Source organism: Dasypus novemcinctus, chromosome 31 (genome assembly GCF_030445035.2).
Source record: "Dasypus novemcinctus isolate mDasNov1 chromosome 31, mDasNov1.1.hap2, whole genome shotgun sequence".
In the NCBI taxonomy this organism is placed as follows: Eukaryota; Metazoa; Chordata; class Mammalia; order Cingulata; family Dasypodidae; genus Dasypus; species Dasypus novemcinctus.
In genome coordinates this window covers 39,144,899-39,168,363 of record NC_080703.1, presented here as the reverse complement: position 1 = coordinate 39,168,363, position 23,465 = coordinate 39,144,899, and positions in this window count along the sequence as shown.

Here is a 23,465-nt window from a genome sequence, read left to right as displayed (position 1 = left end):
CACAGGCCTGTTCTGCCTAACACTGGCAGAAGATGCTTCAGTCCTTCCTGCCACTCTTGAAACTAGGGCTGGGCCTGAGAACAGAGCGACTGTGACAGCAGTAATTAGCAGAGTTGCCTTGCTTGGGGAAGAGAATCCTTACCCCAGTGGGATGAGTTACTCAGCTGTGTCAGTGCAGCAAAGCACGGAAACTGGACGAGTGATGGGGAATTAATCCACCAGAAGACAGACATATCTGTTACAGCACTTGCAAAATGAGTCTTGTAGGCTTCGTGTAAAAATAGCAGATAAGGAGGCAACGTGGTACGGAGTTCTCACGAAACCAAGCACGCTGGGTTCCTCCAAGTTTCACACCTAAAAAGGAAATTAAAAAAAGAGAACTCCTGGGGTTTCCTGATTCTTCTGGTTACTTGAAGATGGGAAGGGGCTTTGTGATTGTTATGATGTCTTAGTTTCTGGCCGCTGGGTCTCATGCTGCTTTAGCATCGCAAAAAAGCAACTAACTTCCAGAATCTCCTTCCCTTAAGGGCTCCAGGCTGTGGGTGGCCCCGAGAGAATTCTGCATGTGGCTGGGAAGCAGAAGCACAGGGAAGATTGCGGGAGGGTCAGGAGCAGTTGCAGCAGCTCACCTCTTTGGTGTGGGGCAGCCCGAGCCCCTCTCTTGCTGCATCTCCTCCTTCAGCCTCTGCTCATCTCCAGGTTTAGGGACTGCCTTCTCCTACAGGATACACTCATGATCAAAGGTGGAGGGTTGGAGGCTTCCAGATCCTCCTCTAGGCTTCCAGCTTGCCTCTTGAGATCCACCTTGCCCTCGCTCTCCCCATTTCACAGCCACCTTTCATCTTCCACTGCCAGCTCTGCTGACTCAAGCTCAGGACTGGGTGCAAAAGAAAGGACCCCACAGAAGCTATTCAAACAGCCTTATCCCGCAGTCCCTTGTGAAGAGCCCCTGGTTCTCTATCGCTCCCAGGGCTTTGGCCTCTCTGGACAAATCCTGGGCACAAAGGAAGATCAATGTCTCGCTGGGTGGGGCCAAAGGGGCTTGGAGGTGCTTTTGCCCAGTTTCCTGTGGGCCGGGTGGAGTAGGGGTGGGAAGTGAGGGCTCAGGTTGACGTGCAGAGAAGGTGCTCTAGGGGATGTCACCAGTTTGACTCTATAGGCAGGCTGAGGCCACCAGGAGCACAGGAAGGAAGGAGGTGAGAAAGATGAAGCAGTCCAGGAGTGGACTGGAGAGGAGGGGCCCCATGAAGGGGATGCAGCAAATCCCCCATTTCCAGGAAAAGTCAGAAATAAGGTTCCCATGCAAAATTTCCCAATTTTAAATATCTATTACAATAACAACAACAGAGCAATTTTAAAGATCAAAGCACTTCTTCCTCTTTGTTTTTTCATTACTGAGGAGGCCTTAAGTATTATCATTTAACTAATCAGTGTATCTTTCTGAACACTAGAGGAAAAATTGAGTTAATAGTTTGAATTAGAGGAGGTAAAAGCACCTGAATAGAACTTTTTAGGAGTAATGCTTCCACAACTTTTTTTTTTTTTAATTGATTTATTTATTTCTCCCTACCCCCCTTGTTGTTTGCATTTGCTGTGTCTGTTCTTTGTGTGCTCTTCTTCCTTTGTGGAGACACAGGAACCAAACTGGGGACCTCCTGTGTGGGAGGGAGGGGCCTAATCCCTTGAGCCACCTCCACTCCCTGCTTTGCTGTGTCTCTCATTATGTTTTCCTCCTTCTGTCTCTTTTTACATCATCTGGTTGCATCAGCTTGCCACACCAGCCCGTCCTTTCACTTCACTGTCTTGCTCATCTTTAGGAGGCACTGGGAACCAAACTTGGAACCTGGGACCTCCCATATGGTAGATGGGAGCTCAAAAGCTTGAGCCACATCCGCTTCCCTCCATAACCTATTGCACTGCCTTTTCTGTTTTTTTTTTTTTTAATTTAAAATAAAGTTTATATATATATATGTTGAACGTAAAAAAAGATCAATGTCTAAAGCCAGCAAATCCTGTTGGTAGGCCATTTGACCAAGGCTGAGCATGAACTTTAGAGTCAGATTATCTGGATTCGGATCCTAGCTCTACCACTTAGTAGATATGTAGCCTTAGGCTTTATCTCAATCCTTAATCTATAAAGTGAGACCAACCTCAAAGGGTGTCTGTGAGGGTCAAATGAATTCCTAATGTGTTTCCTTGTATCTAAGACACCACTGAATTTAAGAGGCTCCATTATTTTATGCAACCCTAATAGAGAAACATGGCTGCTAATTAACCTATGGCCCAGTGCTTTCTTGCCACTTCAAGGAGTAATGTTTTATAATTATTAAAAGAGCTCTTTCCGACTTATTTAGACATAGATTTTTATATCATATACATCGTGGGCATATATACACAATGTAAATAAAAATGAAATAATTTGGTTTGCTGGTTTTAAAATCTTTCCACATTATGAGTCTGACAACAAGGAATTGGCTTAGCTTTCAGCTCTGTTTTTCCACACAATATCACCTTTGGTGTTAGAATAATTTCTTAAAATAATGCACCATCTTTGTCTCTAGGCGTTTTCTCCAGGTTTCTGGCTGACATCTAGGAGAGTCTTCCTGCTGGCATTATCTTCATCTTACCAGAAGATGTCAATGGAGCATTTTCTGGCAACAGAGAGACTTGTATCCATCCCTTAGATGATCCTTAAGTTAAAGAGTCTTGGCTAACCGTCCAAAGAGTTCCAGTTATCCGATCACCCACCAGGAATGACAAAAATGTTTTGTGCACGTGCAAGCTGTTTTTATTAACAGTTGTATGGCTGAGAGTGACTGTCAAAATTTCAATAAGTATATGATAGTTTCAGGTGTCATAGGTGTTACAAGGTAAAAAAAAAAACACAAAGTGTTTTAAATTCCATAGACTCCAGTCTTGGTAAAGCTCTTAGAAGATGAAAGCAATATCAAAGTGTTTGATAAATAAAACTAGTCTTTGCAGAAGAAAAAGGTAGTGTTTTTTTAGTTGTATTACCTGTGTGAACTTTCTTCAGACCATCTTCTTGCCTATAAAGTTGAATTGTAATGATCCCACGTGACAGTATGTAGGTGAATGGATGGTCACGGGTTGAGCATCGTGCGTAGGTCAGTTCAGCCAATCTAAGTCTGAGGTTTGAGAGAGTCCATCTGTGAAAGAAACACCAAAGGATTCATGGGTTCGACCACTTTGGGAAGAAGAGATGGCACCAGTAAATTTCCTCGGAGAAGTAAAAACTGGAGAGCTGTATTCTTGACTATGGCCAACAAATATAACCCATGAAGGTGAGACTACATGGAAAACCTGCCCAGAGAAGAGCACAAATAGCAGAGGTTCTTGGGCAACGGTCTACTCCTAGGTTGGACATGATGGTTGGACTTAGCAAGCTCAAGCCAGGGCTCTGCTGACTGCCCGAGGATTCTGGCCCCAGGGAGCGCCTTTGTTTGGGATGTTGAGGTCTCCGAGACTCCACTTGTCCATTAAACTTGGATCCCACAGCCCTTCCATGGACTAAGTAACAACATGGCACCAGCATCTTGGTTCTCAATACTGCCCGTCTTGCCCCTTCCCCACCCAAAGTCCTTGGAGATGCCTGGACTCAGACCATGAGGCCAGCAGCAGAGAGAGGCCAGGCAGATGGGAGGGCCACTTCCCTCCGCCCCCCCTGCCCTGAGTCGCCAGGGCTTCCGTGAGCTGCACGAGGTGCTGGATATTCCATTTACAACGACTGTACAACAGCTGTATAATCGATGCTGCTGAAGAGCCCGGCGTGGCCCAGAGGGCAGCAGCAATGCCCACAGCGATCTGCAAATGTGAAGTCGAATGGCCCTGGCTGCATAGTAATTGGGATTATTACCAGAATGAATGGGAAAGGCCCATATGGATGGGTGGGTGGGGCTGCAAGAGGGGGCAGCAGGAGAGACTAATGGGAGCTTTCATTTTCTCTTATTCGTGCCTTTTCTTTCAAGCAACCGGCCAGAGGCAGGGGAGGAGAAGGGATACGAAGTGGGAATGCAGCGGGGGAAGGAGTGGCGCTCTGCGTTGGTGATTCCAAATCAGCGCCCACTCAGGAGAAGGCACATCACATGCCCTCCTGGAAAAAAGAAAAATCTATTTGTTACAAAGGGGTGGAAGGATAGACTCTGGTGAAGGGGGTGAAAGTAGAGGGGGGAGATGGAAGGAGAGAGACTCTTGAGGTTAATTGGAGCTGAGAATATAAAATACTTGTCTTAAAGTGTGTGCTTCAGCTCTGAGAAGGAAAGTGTCGAGATCATAATGTTTTCGGTGCAAGATTCAACACAGCATGGGTGTTTTAAAACAAGCGGTAATCATTTCTCCTGGAGAAATTATAAGCAGCAGCTCCAGGCTCAGGACCAGTACACGGGAGGCCCGTTCTTTTCATTTCTCCAGGGAGATACAACGAGGCACCAGGTAGTTAGTGGCTGAGTCCCTTGAAACAAATGGCAGAGTTAGTGGTGGAGAGAATTTTATAGTTTAATTTGTTCAGGGCTTCGTTCATTTGGAATGAAATGACACAAAATTCTTCCAGAATTCTGAAAAGGAGGAGGGAAGGAATTTTGATTTGGAAAATCAAATGGTCTGGCTTCTAAAGAGGTTGCAAGGCAAATTAAATCGGTCAGTTTGGTAATCAGGAAATAACAGCACCTTGTTACAATGATTTCTTTGACAGAGCCTGCTTCCTTATTTCTTTGTAGAGGTGAGACCTTTTGAGCCTGATGCAAAAATAGCTCCTGCTTCCTTGCCGGCTCTAATCCTGGGTGCCTGTGGGATCTGAATCACCATTAGGTCTCTTTGCAGATTTATTTTTACTGGAAATAATTTCTCTAAAGTAATAAACAATGCACCGCATAACACCAAGTTAAATATTCTTAGAACTAAACGCAGGGAAATTAGTTACAATTATTCACATATTTCTTCAAAATGGTAGCATGCGAAGAAAGAGGGTCCCTCTCACCCTTTTTTTTTTGAAGACCATCTTTGTTTACTTCATTCCCAAGTATTTAGAGATTGCATGAGCCATTTGCATAGGATAACTAACATATACCACATCATTTGCACGTCTGCAAGTACACGTGAGTAACCGTAATTACACGTGACACCAATTACTCTATTACTTTGTATTAAATTATAATGGAAAATTCCACTAGAGAATTGAAGCCTAATTGCATCTTAATTTGCATAATTTTGCATATTAATTACATCTCAGATGAATAATAAATTTCAGCAGATTTTTAATTTATGCATAGACACAAAAACAAGTGGAGAAATAATCTAGAAAAAAAAATACCAGCAACTATTACTTAGGGCATTCAACTAATTTTGCTTAGTTTAGCAAAACAAAACTTGGTTTGTTTAATATAGCATCTTTAGGCTGATTGCTGTTTATTGCACAATATGTCAGTCTTGAAACATAGGTGCAGACATGGCTTTTCTTAATAAAAAAAAGTGTTCAATTCTAGCATTTTAAGTTTGGGGATTTTATATTTTGATAAAACTGTCTCGGGGATAACATCGTTTAGTTGGAAATGCCTTTAATTGTGATACATTTTTATTGAGGCTTAATTTCTGTTGCAGTTATCTTAAACGCTGGTGATTACAAAAAATGGAACGTGAGAATATCTGCGAAAATAGAATGAAAATAACTCTGAGAAGAGGACCACTAATAAAAACCTATCAAATGTTTTCTTATTTTGAGTCTGTTGTTAATTCATCCAGGGATTCTGCGTGAATGACTTGGGGCGAGGGATTCCACACCTTTTTATTTTGTGGGGTATAGTGACTTAGAGGACTGGCCTTTCAAAATTATGATTATTTTCTGATTGTTTTCCTTGTTTCTTTCATTGCATGCCTGGTAAACAAGAACCCTTGTTCCTGACAGCTAGTGACCTTGGTTTTCAGTGTAGCCTTGCTTTGGATTTACCAACGAAACAGACGGTATAGTTCTCTGAGTTAATTAATGCATTTTAGTGGCATCGCTGGATCTAGGTTGACAGCCATAACAAAAAACCAACCTCGTGTTCCTTCGGTGACAATCCATAACTGAAACCTCATGTCTTCCACCTCACCTAAACCCCAGCCTTACTGCTTTATACCTGCTGGCACTATCAAAAGAGGGGTGTTCAACAAAGCAAACCCTCAGCTCTGCCTCCACGAAGTCTAATCCTATGATCACCCACCAAATTGGACAAAAGGAGAGGATTTAATAAATCAGAAAACTGTCAAGATTAATAATCTCAGCCATCATCTGTGTTCCTATAAAAGCCCCACTGGCATCAAATATTTTCCAGTTTGTTCCGCAGTTCTCTCCGTGCGGAGACTGGACCCGAGCCAGCCCAGTGTTGTACGACCTCCAAAAGGCCATTCTCTATGTCTTTTATCACATTAGTCTGGATCTCACAATTGTGCTGGTTCAAAGGGCTGCGAGCGAGAATTCTTTGCCACACATGTTCCCCTTCTCCAGTTACACCTCACTGTTGCCATGCGGTATCTGATAGGCAACCATTGCAGCTAAAGAGCTGAACTTGTCTTTGTTTCCTGGTATTTCAGTATTTTCTCTTTGCCTCCAAAAAGTTTGCCCCATATTGGGGCAAACTAAGATCAAAGGAAAAATAAAGACCCATTAGTGCTGGCTTTGGTACCTAGATTTCTATTTGGTACTTGACTCTCTGGCCTTGGGATTCTCTTACCAGGTGTACAACCCTAGAACCACCTTTGATTATTTGGCTGTTTAAAAGCTGAGATGGCTCAACTCTCAAAAAAATAGAACTGCAAAGATGAGTGCATGTGTCTTTTTTACTTTTTGGTTCAATCCTTTTTAGCCGGGTTCTTATGTTAAAGAAAGATTTGAGTTGAAGGACTCATTTCCCTCAAAAAGACCCAAAGCCTCAACATTTAAACAAGGGTGCCCTCTTGTGGCCATTCCTCAGTACCGCGCTTTGAAAGTGGGAAGTAAAAAATCTCTTGCGACATTAAAAGGGATTACTACGTAACACACTGTCATATTAATCCACTTGCAGATTGCATTTGGAGGCCTCTCCAGATCTCGTAGGCTTTTCCCACCCATTTCCAGTCAAGCATCAATTTTGGATTTTTTTTTTTTTTAGAAAGAACAGTCAGACAGCCTGATGCTTATGATTGGCCATATTAGAAAAAATTTCTCCTTTGGGGCATTGAGTCCCCAATTCAGGGCAATTGGATGATGCGAATGTGTATGTTGGGAAAAGGCAGTTTAGGCTTCCACTGTAAGTTGCAGAAATGCATTCAGCACAAGTCACTCTCCACAATACTCACTAACTCCTGCAGGAACACTAGGGCTGTAGATTCAATCTAGACTCTCCTCATGCTTTTAGGTATTTCATCCTTCACGTTCATCTGAAAAGGGGAAAAAAATGGCCCTTCACTTAACCAGGGGATCAAAGGTGGTCTTTCCAAACACCTTTAGTAAATCTCAAAGATTTACTTTGCATTGGATTTCCCCAGGAGTGATTTCACTCTCCAACCACCGTGACCAGAAGCATTCTTCTGACCCAGCAACTCTGAACAGCCCACAAGTGCCTTCCCTCCCTGGTAAACCAGGTTGCAGATGGCAACAGCCAAGAGATGTCCCTTACGCAGATTTTTCTTTCTTAAGATCGTGTTTCATGTAAAAGAGCAGTTGTGAGGAGCAGAGCCGAGAAGCTGGTCTCCTGGTCCCACGTTTGCAAGCTGGACGCGGTGATGTCAGTCCACCTCCCGTCCTGAGGACCAAAGATGCACCTCCCCATTCTACCCCAGGGACCCCTTTTCAAGAAGGGGAGCAGGCGGGTTTGTCCAGACGCTTTCAAGCCACAAATCTCAGGTACCACTATTTATGTAGAAGTTTGATGGAAAGAAGAAGCGAGAGAAGAGAGCTCGTGTAATCACAACACATTTCTTATTCTTGCCCCTTTTGTCTTCTGTTCCAAGCGGCCTGCCCCTGTCCTCCCTCTCAGGTCCCAGACCCCATTACCGGTTTGGGATCCTCTTCTCTTCCTTGCCGAGGATGCCGCAGTCACCTCCAGGCATTTTCCTGGCGACCCTCCGTTCTGCTGAGAGGTGCCCGCCTTGCTATTGGAAACCTAAAGGCAAAGGAAGTTCATTTTTAACTTTCAATCTGCAATGCGAGCTGCCTAAAAGGGGCTCCCATCGCAGAGGGAGGACATGATCAGGTAACAGGACGAGCTGCAACCTTTTAGCACAAATTCCAAAGTTGAAAAGAATGGCTTTCTTTATTCAAATAGCAATCTTTAAAAATTAAAAAAAAATGGCTTCCCTGGTGGAGGCCCTTGGCTACCCTTTTCTTTCCCACTAGGTGGTGGGAGTTTTTACATCTTCCTCTTTCATTCTTTCCTAGGTCTGGCCTTAAGCTGCCCTTGGACTGAACGTCCAAAACATCTCCTGTGATTCTCTTCCTTAGACTTTTCTCTCTGCTCATTTTATAAAGATAACAATAGGAAACTTAATGCAGCAATGACATGCCAAGCTCTCCTTCCAATGCGGAATTATTAGCATCCAGTGGACACTTTTTTTTAAATCATCGACTGTTTTTTATAGGACATGCTCCCTCCATCTCTCTCTCTTTCTCCGCGGCTCCATAATCTATCTTAATCTCTCTCTATAAGATTCGCATTAAAATTCATTAGCATGAGAAAAATAGGGGGAAAAACCCCAGAACGTTTTTTTCTTCACCTTTCTATTCAGAGGAGCTCAGAGAGGCCCATGGAAGTTAACAAAACAAAGAAGGTAAAAGGTTGGAGGCAGAGGGAAGATTCTAACCCAGAGGCATCCAATTTTAGAGTTAATCCAGATAAATGTCTAAGATACGCAGGGCAGATATAAATTTACCAGGTTTTTATTCTGATGTATACCTTTAAAAACGAGAGAACGAACATATATTCTGAGCATCATTTAATCCGAGATACCTTAGCCAAAGAATAGGTAGCACCTAATATCAGAAAAGACGACGCCCATGTACATGGGATATGTTTAGCTTTAGAAAGCGATCCCTACCTTTCCCTTATTTGCCTTCTAGGCACTCGTCAGTTAGTTCCGGGCCAGCAGCTGGAGCTCACCAGCTCCCCTCTTCCTCCTCCAGGATTCCAGGCAAGTGCAGCATCTTCCAAGAATTCCCCTTGAGCCCCAGGTCAGCACCCACCGCTCCGTTCTCTACACATCGCATCACGCGTTGTTTATTTACATTTAATGTCATTGGTATTTAACTTCCTCCCATCTCCAGATGGTAAACTCCTGCAGGTCAGAGAGTCCTGTAACTGGGCAGTTTTTAAGAAGTGCTGCATAAAGATGAGACCCGAGTCTCAAAGAAAAGGGTGCATTCTAGGCAGGGGCTACATTTTTCTCCTCTATACCAATAATTTCTTACAGGCACAGAGGAAAAGGACTAGAAAAGTTGAGGTGGAATTCGCCCCCTTCACACCATGCTAGCAATGAAGGCAGGTGCCCAAAAGGAAGAGGGAAGTTTCCCAGATTCGTCTTTCTCCGTTCAATCCCCAAATCATTATGTATATATATACACATATATCAGAAAGTTTCTGGAACCCTCCTCTAATAAAGACCACAGCCCTAAGGGTTAGGTATATGGAAGAAATTACTTATTTCTTACTGGCCAACAGCTTGTATTTTTCAGATTCTCTTTGGTGAACCTGGCTGCAGAGGCTTTCTGCTGTCACAAGCTTGTAGCTCTTTTGCAGCAGCAAGACTTTTGGAAAAGGTCCGTTTCAGCCTTCCAAATCTATGGAACAGGAGACCCAGAGAGATGAAACAACAAGATCTTCTGGTTTTCAGCTGCGTTTTTTTCCTACTCAACCACTAGATTGGCCAAAGGGAAAAGCATGTTGTAGCAGGTGCTTTCAAAAGAGAGAATTTGGGGAGGTAATTGAATTTTTCTTGTATTGCATTATGAAAGGAAGACAGAGAGAAGATCCAGGCACCAAAACCAACAAGATGAGTGCTATGGAAAACCAGGTTTTCATCACTCGATCCGCTGGGCTGGCTGTGACCTTGGGTGCCAAGACCAAGGGCCAGAGGAGAATCTGGGGCTGATCCACTCTTGGCAGAATTTTTTTTTGGGGGGGGGGAGGGTGAGTAAGCCGCCCACTAGCCTTTTTGTCTCCCATCTTCTAGCTAAAAATGTGTGTTTAAAAACTGTGCGAAAATTTTCAAAAACACCTTAAAAAGATTCCATTACTTAAAGTGATTTGGATAATTGTGTTCAATGGTAGCCATTATTTAAAAATATAATTAGTTGCTGAACTCAGAGAAGGAGGGAAATTTCTGCAGGTGTTTCTCATTATTTGCTATGCATACAAAATATCTGCATAAATTACCATTATTATTCCAATGTATACTAAGAGACAATAAAGCATTAGCAAGCAAAGAAGAGCGCTGTTGACCCACAGACTGCGAGAGGGGCCGCGTGCACAGCGATGGTGAGCTGGCCTTGAGCACTGCCACACGTGTGCAACTGCATTCAGCATCGAAAGAGACAATCCTGCACCTGTTAACTCCGTCAGAAGGAGACTGGGAGTGGGGGAGGGACCCAGGAGCAGCCACCAAGCCAAGGGGACGGGAGCGGTGTCCGCTGGCATTGTTTCAGAAGGCTGACACCTGCGGTAAATGGGTCTCAGAAGAGTTCTCCAAATTTCCAGTCCCTAAAGAATAAACAACCGATTCTTTCTTAAGCGTGGAGTGTATTTCACCCGTTCCTTTGGTGACATTTCTGGGTTTCGATGGCCGTGTCATTGACAGCGCCAACCAACAGAGCTGCCTGCAGCGATGGGAGCATTTTCTTCTGCTCAATCCAGTACAGCAGGCGCTGGCCACATGCAGCTATTGAGCGGTTGAAATAAAGCTGGTGCAACTAATTTGAATGTTACCTTAATTTAAGTTCCCGCGTGTGGCTAATGGCTACTGGATTGGACAGCACAGGAATATTAATTTTAGCGAGTTGTCCGTGTTAATCGTCTCTTTTGATGCAGAGGCGGGTGGAGCTCAGTGGTTGAGTACCTGCTTTGCTTGCATGAGGTCTCGGGTTCAATTCCCGGTACTTCCAAAAACCAAACAACCCTTTCTAAGAACTTACTACATACCAGGCACTGGGTTAAGCATTATCTCATTTAATTACCACAACAACTCTACTGTTGTGGCTGAGGAGATTGAGGTCCATAGGAAGAGATTAAGTTACTTGTCTGAAATCAACCAACCAGCCCGTGAAGGAAGCAGTATCTATCTAGGCCGTTTGACTCCAAGTTTCTTCCTACTAAATCTTTGGTAAGACGGCATTGAGGAACATCCTGCTGATTCATTCTACTTATCCACAGGGAATCAGCTTCTGTAGGTCTGTAGCTTGAGATCAAAGGACAAACGAATGATGTAAGGATATATCACTGTTGGGATTACAGATTATCCAGTGATTAACACAATTGTTAACACATGAGAAGATGGAGATCCAAAGGAGCTGAGTTAAACATGTTAGTGGATGGTTAGCCAGACCAGTGCCATAATATATATATATAATGTCAAAGACCACCGAATAACCATTTGAAATCAGATCCCTTGGGCCTCCGTCTTCTCTGATTTTAAGAATATAAATATATTTTGCCAAACAGTGCATGTCACATAAAAACTCTCATCCTTCAGGGAAATCTGATACGCAACCAGGAAGGAAGACGTGTTGGGACCTGATAATTTGTTGACAAAGAACAAATGAACAGCACTAATTTGGAAAGGAAGGTGTGTCGCTGGCAGTTTGAGACATAATTCTGCTTTTCATTTATCATCCCTGCTTTGTATGAGTAATTGCCATCCATGCTCCACCAACACACCCCAATCTCCCATAGTTTAAGAATTTGTAAGACTGCTCATGTGTAAGGCTCATCCAAACCAAGAGTGATGCTAATATATTGGTCAAGAAAAGGAAGAAAGCAGAAAATGGGCTCTTTTGATCAGTCTCACATTGCAGTTGTTAAAACCTGTCTGGAGCCTTATGACCATTGTGTCTGGACTATTCTTAGAATTCATATAATCTTCCAGGAGTTTCTACATGTTTACATATCTTTTACAAGAATGGAGGAGGGGCCCAGAACATGGGAGGAAACCAGCATTCTTTTCATCTTAACCACGTACTAGGCACTTCACTCATCTTCGTAGGTAAAAGTATCTCTGTTGAACTTCAGACAGGCTAAGTAAGTTGTCCCAAATCACACCGCTGGTTAAGTTCAGAAGCCAGGATTCGAACTTCTAGCTACTAAATTCCCCAAATGGTTACCATCTTTGTAACAACTAACAGCCTTACTGCCATGTGCAATGGCAGTGATTCCGGCTTGAAATTCCGAATACAAGCCCAGCCTCCCCCTCTTTGGCGTTTAATGCAATGAGCATTTGCAAGCCACATACTAATCCATCAAACTTGAGTCATGGGCTTCAAAATCCTGGCTGATTTTGTTCCTTCTGGCTAAAACAAAACACTCTGTCGATAGCCCTGCCTTGTGCCATCTCCCACAAAACTTCTGAAACTTCTAATTCTTCACTGTAATTTGCTTGCTCACCTGCTCCAACTCCTTTTTAGGAGCTAATCAATGGCCCTCCCTTGAGCCCTTTTTCCTCTTTTTGTACACCTATGTGTGGTTATTTTTTTAGGTGCCATGTCTTCTTCTACTTCACCGCTCCCTTCTTCCTCTCTGCATCTTCAATAGCTGACCAGATGCTTCAGAGGAAGTTCTTAACTAGTTGGTGTAGCAGACCAGACTAAAGTGATCAAAGCAGCAAGTTCACACAGACCCTACTCAAATACGAGTTAATCCCAAATATATGTTCTATTCACATTGACAAATAGTACTGACCATGCCGGCTCTACAAGGGGCATTTTTATGATTGCATTTGCATATTATCTTAGAATTGTTTCTTTCTAGCCCTGTTTCACCACAAGACTGTGAGTCCTCTTGAAGTCTCTTATTTCTATCAGTACAGCACAGATAGTAAGAGCACAGGCCACCTGACTTAAGTCCAAGTCCACCCCCTACTAGATTTATGACCTTGAACAAGTTGCTCAACCTTTTTGCTTCATTTTCTTCATCTGTAAAATGGGGATAATAATTGTGAGGGCATCATAGGTTTGTGGCAAGGAGGTTTGTGGTAAATAAATTTTCATATACGTCATATAGTACCGTCGCTGGCATATGGGAAATCTGATGTAAAATTGGCAATAATTTTGTGACTACAGGACCTCATGATGCCTTAAAAGTGAGGAGCACCGAATGGGTGCTCAGTGGGTGCTCAGTGCATACAAGATGAATGTGTTCCTTTGAATAGGCACCTTCATATTAAGCAAGCAACATTTTCATTTTCTTAGAGAAAGAAATGAATTCCATGGGCAAAATTGGCACCGGGGTGGAAAGCCATGTCCAATATAGGAAAGGAATAAGATTCTCAGCTACTAAAGCCTTTGCTACCATTTTCCTATTGGGCTTCTTTTAGTTCATCTATCTCTGTCTCAATATTTAAGGCAGGCATTTGTCTTTCAAATTTCTTTTGGCTTCACTGCAGTCATCAGATGAAACGTAATTTCTCCCATCCATAACCCAGTGAAGTTTGGTTGGACTTGGTACCACTACTCTCACTCTCAATTTAAAAAAGAAAATTTGCATCTTCAGCTATCAGCAGCATGAGGCAACCTAAGGAATAAGTGTGCATTAGACCTCTTAATAGACTTTCTTTTATCACCAATAGAATGGGAAATGAAACAGCATCCATCTCTTTCTACTGCCATTAGAGTTCAATGGCATCCAATGAACACTCCACGTTACAAGCACAGGATCTGGTATCCTGCTCCACTTGATGAACCCAGTGCTCAGATGCATAGATGTTTAGGTTGGAGAGCTGAATGGCATGCAGTCTCCCCCTTAGATTTTCAAAGAAGAAAATGGATTCCAAAGTTCCCCCTGTCATCTCAGGTCAACAACCACAGAAAAAAGAACTCATTTCTATGTATTTAGCACACCCAGCCATACATCTTATTTCCTTCAATCAGCACTGTGGCCAGATGAATGTGGACATTTTACTAGTATTCACAAAAGAAACTTAATTCAATGCACAATGGGCCTAGAAATGTCAATCCAACATATCCCTATTGTCAAGAGCTTGGAAGAGACAAAATACATTGCCCCTTGAATAAGTAACTAGTCCTCTTATTCAGAGGTATAGATAGCTGTATTGGAAAGGGCATTGGATGGAAACTAGAGTCCCAGACCTACCAACATCTAGCTTGGAATAAATTGTTTTAACTCTCAGGGTCTATGATTCCTTACCTGTAAAATGAACCCATTGACCCAGATGTTCAAGTTCTAGTATTTCCTGGTTTTATGAGAAGGCTGATAATAGAACGTCATGCTATGGGTCACTTTAATAGGTCTAAATGTCAATACCATTTCATATAGACCCAGTATAGAATTAAGCAGACCACATGATAACCTCATAAATATACTCTTTTTACACTTATCATCTTTTGCATCTTTTAGAGTTATTTCCTATAACAAGGGATCTAATTTAAAAATGAGTTGAGTTATAGGCCTTTATATAGCATTCATTTCTACACACTTGAAATAGGAAATGCTAACTATTTAATCAGTCAGGTTCATAATTTAGTTTGTAAACTCAGAGACCATATCTGGGTTTTACATAATATTGATTACATGATCAGGGCTCATTAAAAGATAATAATTTAAAAATCACTCCTAAGTGTTAGTTTTTTCTAGCTAATTTCCTTTCCATGCGAATGCTCGTGTTAATATATCACCCTTTTCTCCTATTTATGTATTTCTTCTTTTTTTCTTTGCTCTAGAAAACCGGTGCACATGAATCTAGAATGATGAAAAAAAATTAATGGAAATTTAAATGAAAGTGTAATCTTATTGGAATTTCATTTTTGATGACATAATAATAGGCTTATATAGCACCTTTCATCTATGGACCTCTAAGCACTTTACAAACATTAGTTAATTCGCACAACAATCCTGTGAGGTTGGCAATTATAATCAGCCCCATTATGTAAATCAGGGAAGTGTAGTACCGGGAGGTTAAGCTCCTCCCCCAACAGGAAAGCCAGTGGTAGAGCCAGCTTCCGACCACAGCTTCACTGGCATTTCTAACGTGCACACCCAAAGAGGCTCGAGAGTCTACAACTGCAAGCAAGATAGTCCCATCCATCTGCACCATGGGATCTAAGCCCCCGTCAATTAGAGCAGGCAACACCATCCCAGAATTCTCAGTGGACTAGAGTAGACTTGCTGTTATTCTACTGTAGACTTACTACTAGTCTAGCAATGGAAGAACACCTATCATTGACAGAAAGGCAGTGGCCACTGGAGGTTCTGAGGGGAGGGAGAGGGAAGAACAGGTGCAACATGGGGCATTTTGGGGACACTGGAATTGTCCTGAATGAAGTAGCAATGACAGATACAGGCCATTATCTTGTCATCACCTACAAAATTGTGCAGAAGAGAGTTTAAACTGTAATGAAAGCCTACCGTCTTTGTTGGTTATCACAAAAGACTTCTCTTCGAAGGAAACAAAGCCCCAAAGAGATTTATAATTTTGGCCCCTCTTCAGTGTTCCACACTTAGTCTGAAGGAACCAGATGGGGACAGAAGGGAGCTTCTTACCTAAAATCTGAAGAAAACTGATATTCTGTCATGAAGACTCCAGCCATTGGCTACGTGATGCTCCCTTTTGTCACCAGCAAATTTTGAAGGAAAAAATATTAACTCAAATCCTGATGTGAATATTGTTTATAATAGTAGAAATTCCTTATGACATGCTTATTGGTTGGTGGGCATTATATTAGCTGTTGTGCATATGTTAACTCATTTAATCCTTATGGTACCCTAACAGTAAGAGTATTAGTTAGCTATTACTGTGTAACAAAGTGTATTACACTGCCAACGTCTGCGAGGGTTCAGGATTCCTGGGTTCCTACATTCTTGGGACTTGCTTTTCTCTGGGTTCAAGGTTCCTTTCTTTCTGGGACTGGCTTCTCTTTCCTCTGCGAGCTGACTTGCTGGGGCTCCAGCTTAAGTCTTCAGCATCAAACTCAACATCAAACTCTAACATTAAAAGCCCTCAACTCTGTCCTTTGCCATGCCTTTTATCTGTGAGTCCTTACCCATCAAAGGGCGGGGACTCAACACCCTAATCATAACTCAGTCATACCCAGGTACAGATAAGATTACAAGCATAATCCAATATTTCTTTTTGGAATTCATCAATAATACCAAACTGCTACACAAAGCATCCTAAAACTCAGTGACTTAAAAATACATTTATGCTTGTTCATATATCTGTGAGGCTGGGAGTTGGTGATGTGACCTGGGCTTGGCTTCCAGCTACCGGTTATGTCCAGCTTAGCTCCACATGCCCCCCTTCCTTTTCTGTAGAAAGCAAGTTTTCTAAGGGCAACTGTATTTTCCACTGTTACTGCATTTTATCTACTGATACCCCATTGACCTATGTAAGCCAGGTGGCTAAGCACAAAGCCAAAGTGTGGTAAAGTACCCAGCATGAGACCAAGACAAATCTCATGACCAAACCCAAAGTCAATGGGAAAGAAAGTCTATTCCTCTGATGAATGGGATGCGGAGATCGAGCAAATATTTTCAAACAATAATCTTCCACAGCAGATATTCTTGTTTCCATTTTTCAGGTGAGACAACAGGCCAGAGGAGGAGAAATCCTTTGTAATTTCTGGAGCCTCCTTTTCAGCACTCAGCCCATGATAGGCTCTTTTCTCATCCTCAGATCTTCTGCTGAGACCTGAGGTATACCCCCTCGTCCTCTTTCCTGGAGACTGACGATTTCATTTACAGGGTCATGGCCTGCTTCATCCTGGTTGTGACTCCAGCAGAGGCTAAATAGCCCTTTTGGATTCTGTGCCTCCACTTCCTCATGGGACCAAGCAGCCCTGAGCCTCCTCATTCCTTACTCACCAGTGCATTTAAGCCATTAAACTCCTTTCTACACATGCCTCTTCTGTGACTTTTATTGGCCCTGTGGTTGGCACTGGGGTTGGTGTATACTCAGGAGACCTGAACCTCTGGACTGTCCATGTGACAGCCAAGCCCTGGGCCTCAGCCGACTTGCAGCTCCTACCCTCTGGTTTTTTGGACTTACCGTGGCCAGCTGACAGGGAGGTGAAGAGGGTCAACCACCACACCAGGGAGCCAAAAGTGCCTAAAGCTGCAAGCAGGAGAATTGCATCCACCATCCATGTGAAATCTAAGGCCCCTCTTGATGTACAGGGGGACTAGATATCACCATCCCAGGGCCCACAGGATGGAGGAATAGAGTATGGATTAGAGTGGACTTACTGGTGTTCTGCTGGGGAACTATTGTGATTAGTAAGGGAAGAAATTGTAGTAGCGATGTGGAGAGGGTGGCCATGGTGGCTGCTGATGGTAGAGAGACGGAAGAAGAGATATGGTGTGGGGGCATCTTAAGGATTTGGAGTTGTCCTGGGTGGTGCTGCAGGGATGGATGCTGGATGTTGTGTGTCCTGCCGTGGCCCACTGGGTGGACTGGGGAAGAGTGTGGACTACAATGTAAACCTCTGTCCATGTGGTGCAGCAGTGCTCCAGAATGTATTCGCCAGGAGCGGTGGATGTGCCATGATGATGGAAGAGGTGGTTGATGTGGGAGGGGTGGGGTGGGGGGGGTGGGGGATATATAGGGACCTTGTATTTTTTTTAATGTAACATTTAAAAGAAAATAAAGAAGAAGAAAAAAAGGACACTGCAGACAGTTCTCAGAAAATACCCTTTTGTTTTTGGATGGATGAATTAATGATTCCAGGTAACTAGGAGCAGGGTTCACCTAAGGTCTCTATCTTCCTCAAGGTAAATAGTAAACACGTCAGCCTTGCTCACGGAGAAGCAATGCAAATTACCAGCAGTCCCTGAGTCAAGGACCTGAGTGGTGATAAGAAGTTCAAAGAAATCAAATAAAACAAGAATTGTGTTACTGGTGTGAATATCCCCCATTGTCCACAGACAGTTTTCTCCCGGCAGCAAGAACACCCGGAAGTGGTTCAAATCTTGCATTTTTTTTTTCAAAGCTGCCATATCTTTCAACTCTATTTACAGGGCTGCTGAATCATGACTACGAGAAAAGAGAAAGATTTGCAACTTTCCCAGCACGTGTGTACCGGTTTAAAAGGAGCTAATAATATTAAATATCTGTGAAACCATGAAATGAATACAAGCTGCAGCATTGCAATGTTTGCTTTTCAAATTCCATGGTGCAGAGTGCAAGGATTTCCTGGCAGGGCTACAGGAGCAGCTGCTGGAGGGATGAAAAAAAAAAAGGGGGGTGGGGGGTGCTAAGGTGCAGCCCCTGTTGGCCTCCCCTTGGTGTACCCGAGCAGCTGCATTTTTATCTGCTCTACCGATTGAACTCCGTGTACGCTTACATTTGAATAAAAGCATCCTGCTGCTTAAAAAATGGTGTAAAACTATTGGGTTTAATCATCTTCTTTGGCTATACAATCCGTTTCTCTAAATCACGGAGAGGACTTACCTTGAGCACTGCCTAAACATGTATCTAATTAGTTCTTCGCACTTTATGTATCAGCAGAGAAAGGGGTCATCTTTGCCAGGTGGTGAGCCTTTTTCCAAAACATGCCCTCTTTCATTTTGCTGGCTTTCATCTTTTTGTTCTCTTCTCCTTATGTTCAGCAGCAAAATTGCTATTTTACTCCTAGCCTAGGGACAGGCATGTGGGACATCCTGGCAAATAAATAATCGAACGGGAGATGGGAGAGGAAAACACCATTCAGGTCTTGGAACGGTGGGGCTCCTTGTCATTTATGCAAAGCCTTCTCTAACACACCCCTCATAGGGGTTCCTCTGGCAGGCTGGCTGCTGCCTTTTGGGACAGGGGAGTTTTGTGGCACACAGAGGAAGGATTGGCATGAGGCAAAAGGTGCTTTCCAGTCACTCCTGCTGCCACCTCTTTTTCCTGTGTCACGTAGGGATGAGCAGTGAAACCACAGATAGACAGCTGCTGCCAGCAAACCAGAGCCGCTTTGAGCTTCAGTCGGGATGGACTTGGTGGGGCCCTGGGCCAGCTGGGTGGAGCTGCACTGAGAATGCCTCGGGCTCTCCCTTACCATGTGATCCCCACCTTCCCTTTTCTCTTACCATCTGAGCACTGCCTCAGTTGCCCTCGGCTGCTTGGTCGTCTGTGCATCACCACAGCTAGAATAAGTGGGAGCAGCCACACGTGGAAAAAGGGGGCGGTTATCTGTGATAATTTGAGGTAGTGAGATTTCCATAAAATGAGTTCATGCATGGAATGCTAGAAAAAGTCAGCAATGATAGAAATACTCTGCTCACCAAGGTCATCTTCTCTTGCATGGCGACCTTTCCCAGTTTCTCTCAAAGTTAGACTGGCGCTAGTGACTGACTTCTGGCCAATGGACAGTGGGGACAAGTGCCTTGGAGTAGACTGAAGCAGGTGAACCAGGTCTCACGTGTAACACTGAGTTGCAAATGAGAAATCAACTTTTATGGATTTCTATCATTACCATTTTTAGGTTTAGTTGTTACTGCAGCATAATCTCATCGACTTTGCTTAATATATCCATTGAAGGAGAAAAATCTTACTCAGACTTCCAGTAGCTCTTCTATTGTCAATGGTATGCAGCGTCAAAGCTAGAACTTTCTTAATTCTTCATGATGTTTACCCGTGGCTTCCAGAAGCCCACTTTTTTTGGGAAGTAATGTTCAACATTGAAAAGTTGACCAGCATTCATATCTTGCCAGGATTCCTAACTTTGGCAGTGTTAACTTGTATAAAAAAAAAAATGAGGAAAGTGGTTGTGGCTCAACTGATAGAGCATCTGCCTACCATATGGAGGGTCCATGGTTCGATCCCCAGGACCTCCTGACCTGAGTGGTGAGCTGGCCCATGCGCAGTGCTGCCACTCGCAAGGAGTGCCGTGCCACACAGGGGTGTCCCCTGCATAGGGGGGCCCCATGTACAAGGAGTGCACCCCACAAGGAGAGCTGCCCCATGCAAAAAAAGTGCAACCCACCCAGGAGAGGCACCGCACACATGGAAAGCTGACACAACAAGACGACACAACAAAAAAGTGACACATTTTCCTGGTGCCGTATGACAAGAATGCAGGCAGACACAGAAGAACACACAGCGAATGGACACAGAGAGCAGATAACAGGGGAAAGGGAGAGAAATAAATAAAATAAATCTTAAAAAAGAAAACTGAAATGAGTCCATTGAATTATCTACATCATCTCCACAGAAGAGGTTACAAACTCGAGAGGAGGCAGGCATGGGCATCACTCTTCAAGACACTATCAAAGGAGCAACCACGAAGTCCCTTACAGGAGACTTAGTTTTGTGTGAGTCTTCCATACTTGCTGGTCTGAAAGAAATTTTATAGGGGCCACTGGAAAAGATTTTCCTCTATAATTAAAAGAGAAAAGGAATGAATTCCCCTCTGTCTTCCCCTACTGGTGTGGCCATGCAGTCTGTGACTCCTGGAATTTGTACTGCCATCTGTGACAATGAGAGAGACATGACAGGTATATAGAGCATGATAGAGATAAAGATGCATGTCACATGGTCCTTGATGATAGCAACGAGTCATTAAATCAGCTCTGGAACCCAAGGGTAGGTAAGGCACCAGGCATTTTAGACACACTGATGTCTGATCTCTAAGTTTACGTTGCCTTCTCTTTTGTGTTTATGTTTTACCTTCACAATCCTTAATTCTTCTGAAAGTCCGTTACTGGTGTCTGTTACTGCTATGTGACAGGTTTCCAGTTTTAGCACATCCCAAGCAAATCCAGATGGCTGGTCGCTTACTTAGAGAACTAAAGTAAGGATGTTAGAGCTGAGGGTGGGAGTGGAGATGAAATGATGAAAGGGAACCAAAACTGACTTGGAGCTGTGTTCAGATCAGGAAGTGACAGACACCAAGAGAATATAAGTACATTCCTGGGAATCCTGGGAGATATAAGGTAAATCATTAGACTTCCCCCAGGGATGGGGGAGATCAAATTAACTTTTCAAAGGATTAAAAAAAAAAGAGTAACTTAAGAACATTGGGAAACTGAGACACCTTGGGATTACTACCCATATTTAATTCAGTTCTATAATTGTAATAAGTGCTGCTAAGAAATACACGCTACGATGAGAGCATGTGATAAGGCAAAATCCATCTAGAGTTATCTAGAAAGTCCTCCCTGGGGGCCCCTGCCATGCCAAACTTGAGGTCTTTTGGGCAGCTTAATCCTCTAGTACCAATGACACAAAGTAATGACTTCTAACGACCACAATTTATAGTGACTTTTAGTGACTCCCCCCAAAATGTTAGAAACTTGTATTAGAATTATTATAATTCTGATTTTAGCTACTTCAAGCCATCTTTTATAGACCTCATCTCCTTCAATGCAAATATCCCATCCCCAAAATGTGCTAGATCTGAGTCTCTCTGCTTCCTTTCTACCCTGTCCTGCCTAAGCGTAAAATTTTCCTGTAAACCAATTCTGCTTAATACATTATCTCGTTAGAGAGTTGAAAATCCCAGATAGCTTCACCCGACAAGAGATGATAATGGCGGATCATTTCAGCTGCCAGTATAAGGTGTTGGGACATACAATTTTGGCTACAAGAACCTCAAGGCCTCTTCTGAGAGAAGTCAGTTTCCAGAATAAACAAGAGAAAATCTTATCTATAACCACATGCAGCCTATTCCTGAAAACACCACTAAATTCTGTTACAGGGGCAGCTTGTTGTTCCCATAGGAAAATATATTATGCAACTTTTTCCGTGACATTTCTCCAGCTTGTCAATAAAGTTCAGTGCTCCTGACTTAACATCCCCACTCATGCACTGTGATCGTGTCCCAGCGATTTCTGTTAGAAATGATACCGTTGCTGTTTACTAGGTTGAAAGTCTACAAATGGAGGTTCTCTGCCTGAACAGAGGGTTCCAAAGGCATTTTTCAAATTCATTTTGAGAATGAGGCAGTCGGAGAAAACAGGTTGGGGTGGAGACTCTAAGGCAGACACTCGCTCTTTGGCAAAAATTCTCGTGCGTTTCAGAACCTACATAAATCAAACCTAGATTTTAAACACTATCGTTTTAAAAATAATAAATTGTCTAGTCTGAATTGAGAAGCAAAAGAAACTGAATAATCCAGTTGAAGATCTCAGTACATTTTTTTATGAAACTGCGGGAGCAGACCTAAGGTCTCTGCCCAGAAAACTTGACCTCTTCTCAGTTTCCTGGCTTGAGGTTTCGGTGATCCTTGGACAGCATCTCTGCCTTCTTGAGCTTTGACTTCAGTGTTACTTTCATTCAAGCAGAAGCTTTCAGAACATTACTTCCAAAAAAAAAAAAAAAATGTTCCTCTACTCCCACCGATCAACTCCATGCAACTCGTGCCTACAGGACCACAGCCACCCTGTGCAGAGTTTCCAGAGGATCCTAAATAACAGCAAATCCACTATGGAAGTGTTCTGAAGCCAAGCACTCTGGAGTCAAACAGCCTGAGTTTGCACCCCTGCACCACCATGTAATAACTACACGACCTTGTGTAAAAGACTGGGGCCCCAAGAATACCATCTATAAACAGCATCTGTAGCCACAACCCATTGGCAGTCTTCTTTTGTCTACATCTGTTTACACTTATGCAACCTTTCTCCAATACAACCGTGTCCTCCTTACGATATTGCCCCTTTTCCCTCCAAGCACACCTTTCTACACCAAAATGCACATAGTAGGAGCTTGACAAATGACTAAATAATAGTGTTACTTATTATGTTTTTCTGATCTTCATTGCACATTTTGACATAGAAAACAAGAAAAGAAAATTTATTCATTAAAAACTTCATTCTTTTAAGGTTAAGAATGTTTTGAGGCAGAATAGAGTGACAGCAAGAGCATGGACTCTGAGGTCAAACTGCTGGGATTGACTATGGTGCCATGTACTAGTTGTGGGATATTGGACAAGTTCATCATGTCTCCATTCTTCAGTTCTTCATCTGTAAAATAGGAATAATAACTATCTATTTGGTAGTATCATTATGAGGATTAAATATGTGCAAAATGCTCTGAATTGCATTTGGACTATAACAAGCACTTGATAGCTGTCATTTATAAAGTCAGCATGCTCCTAGAATTGATGTGTATAATCACTGTATCTCCCTGACCCACCTAGCTCCAAGCTGTTATTAAACCCATGGTATATCTTATAACCGATGACATCTAAAAATCAAAGAAATGCAGTAATTGGGGAAAAAAGCAAAAGAAGAAATACAGTATGAAAAATGACTAAAGAAAACAGCGGAGGTAAATAGAGTGAAAGTGGTGATATA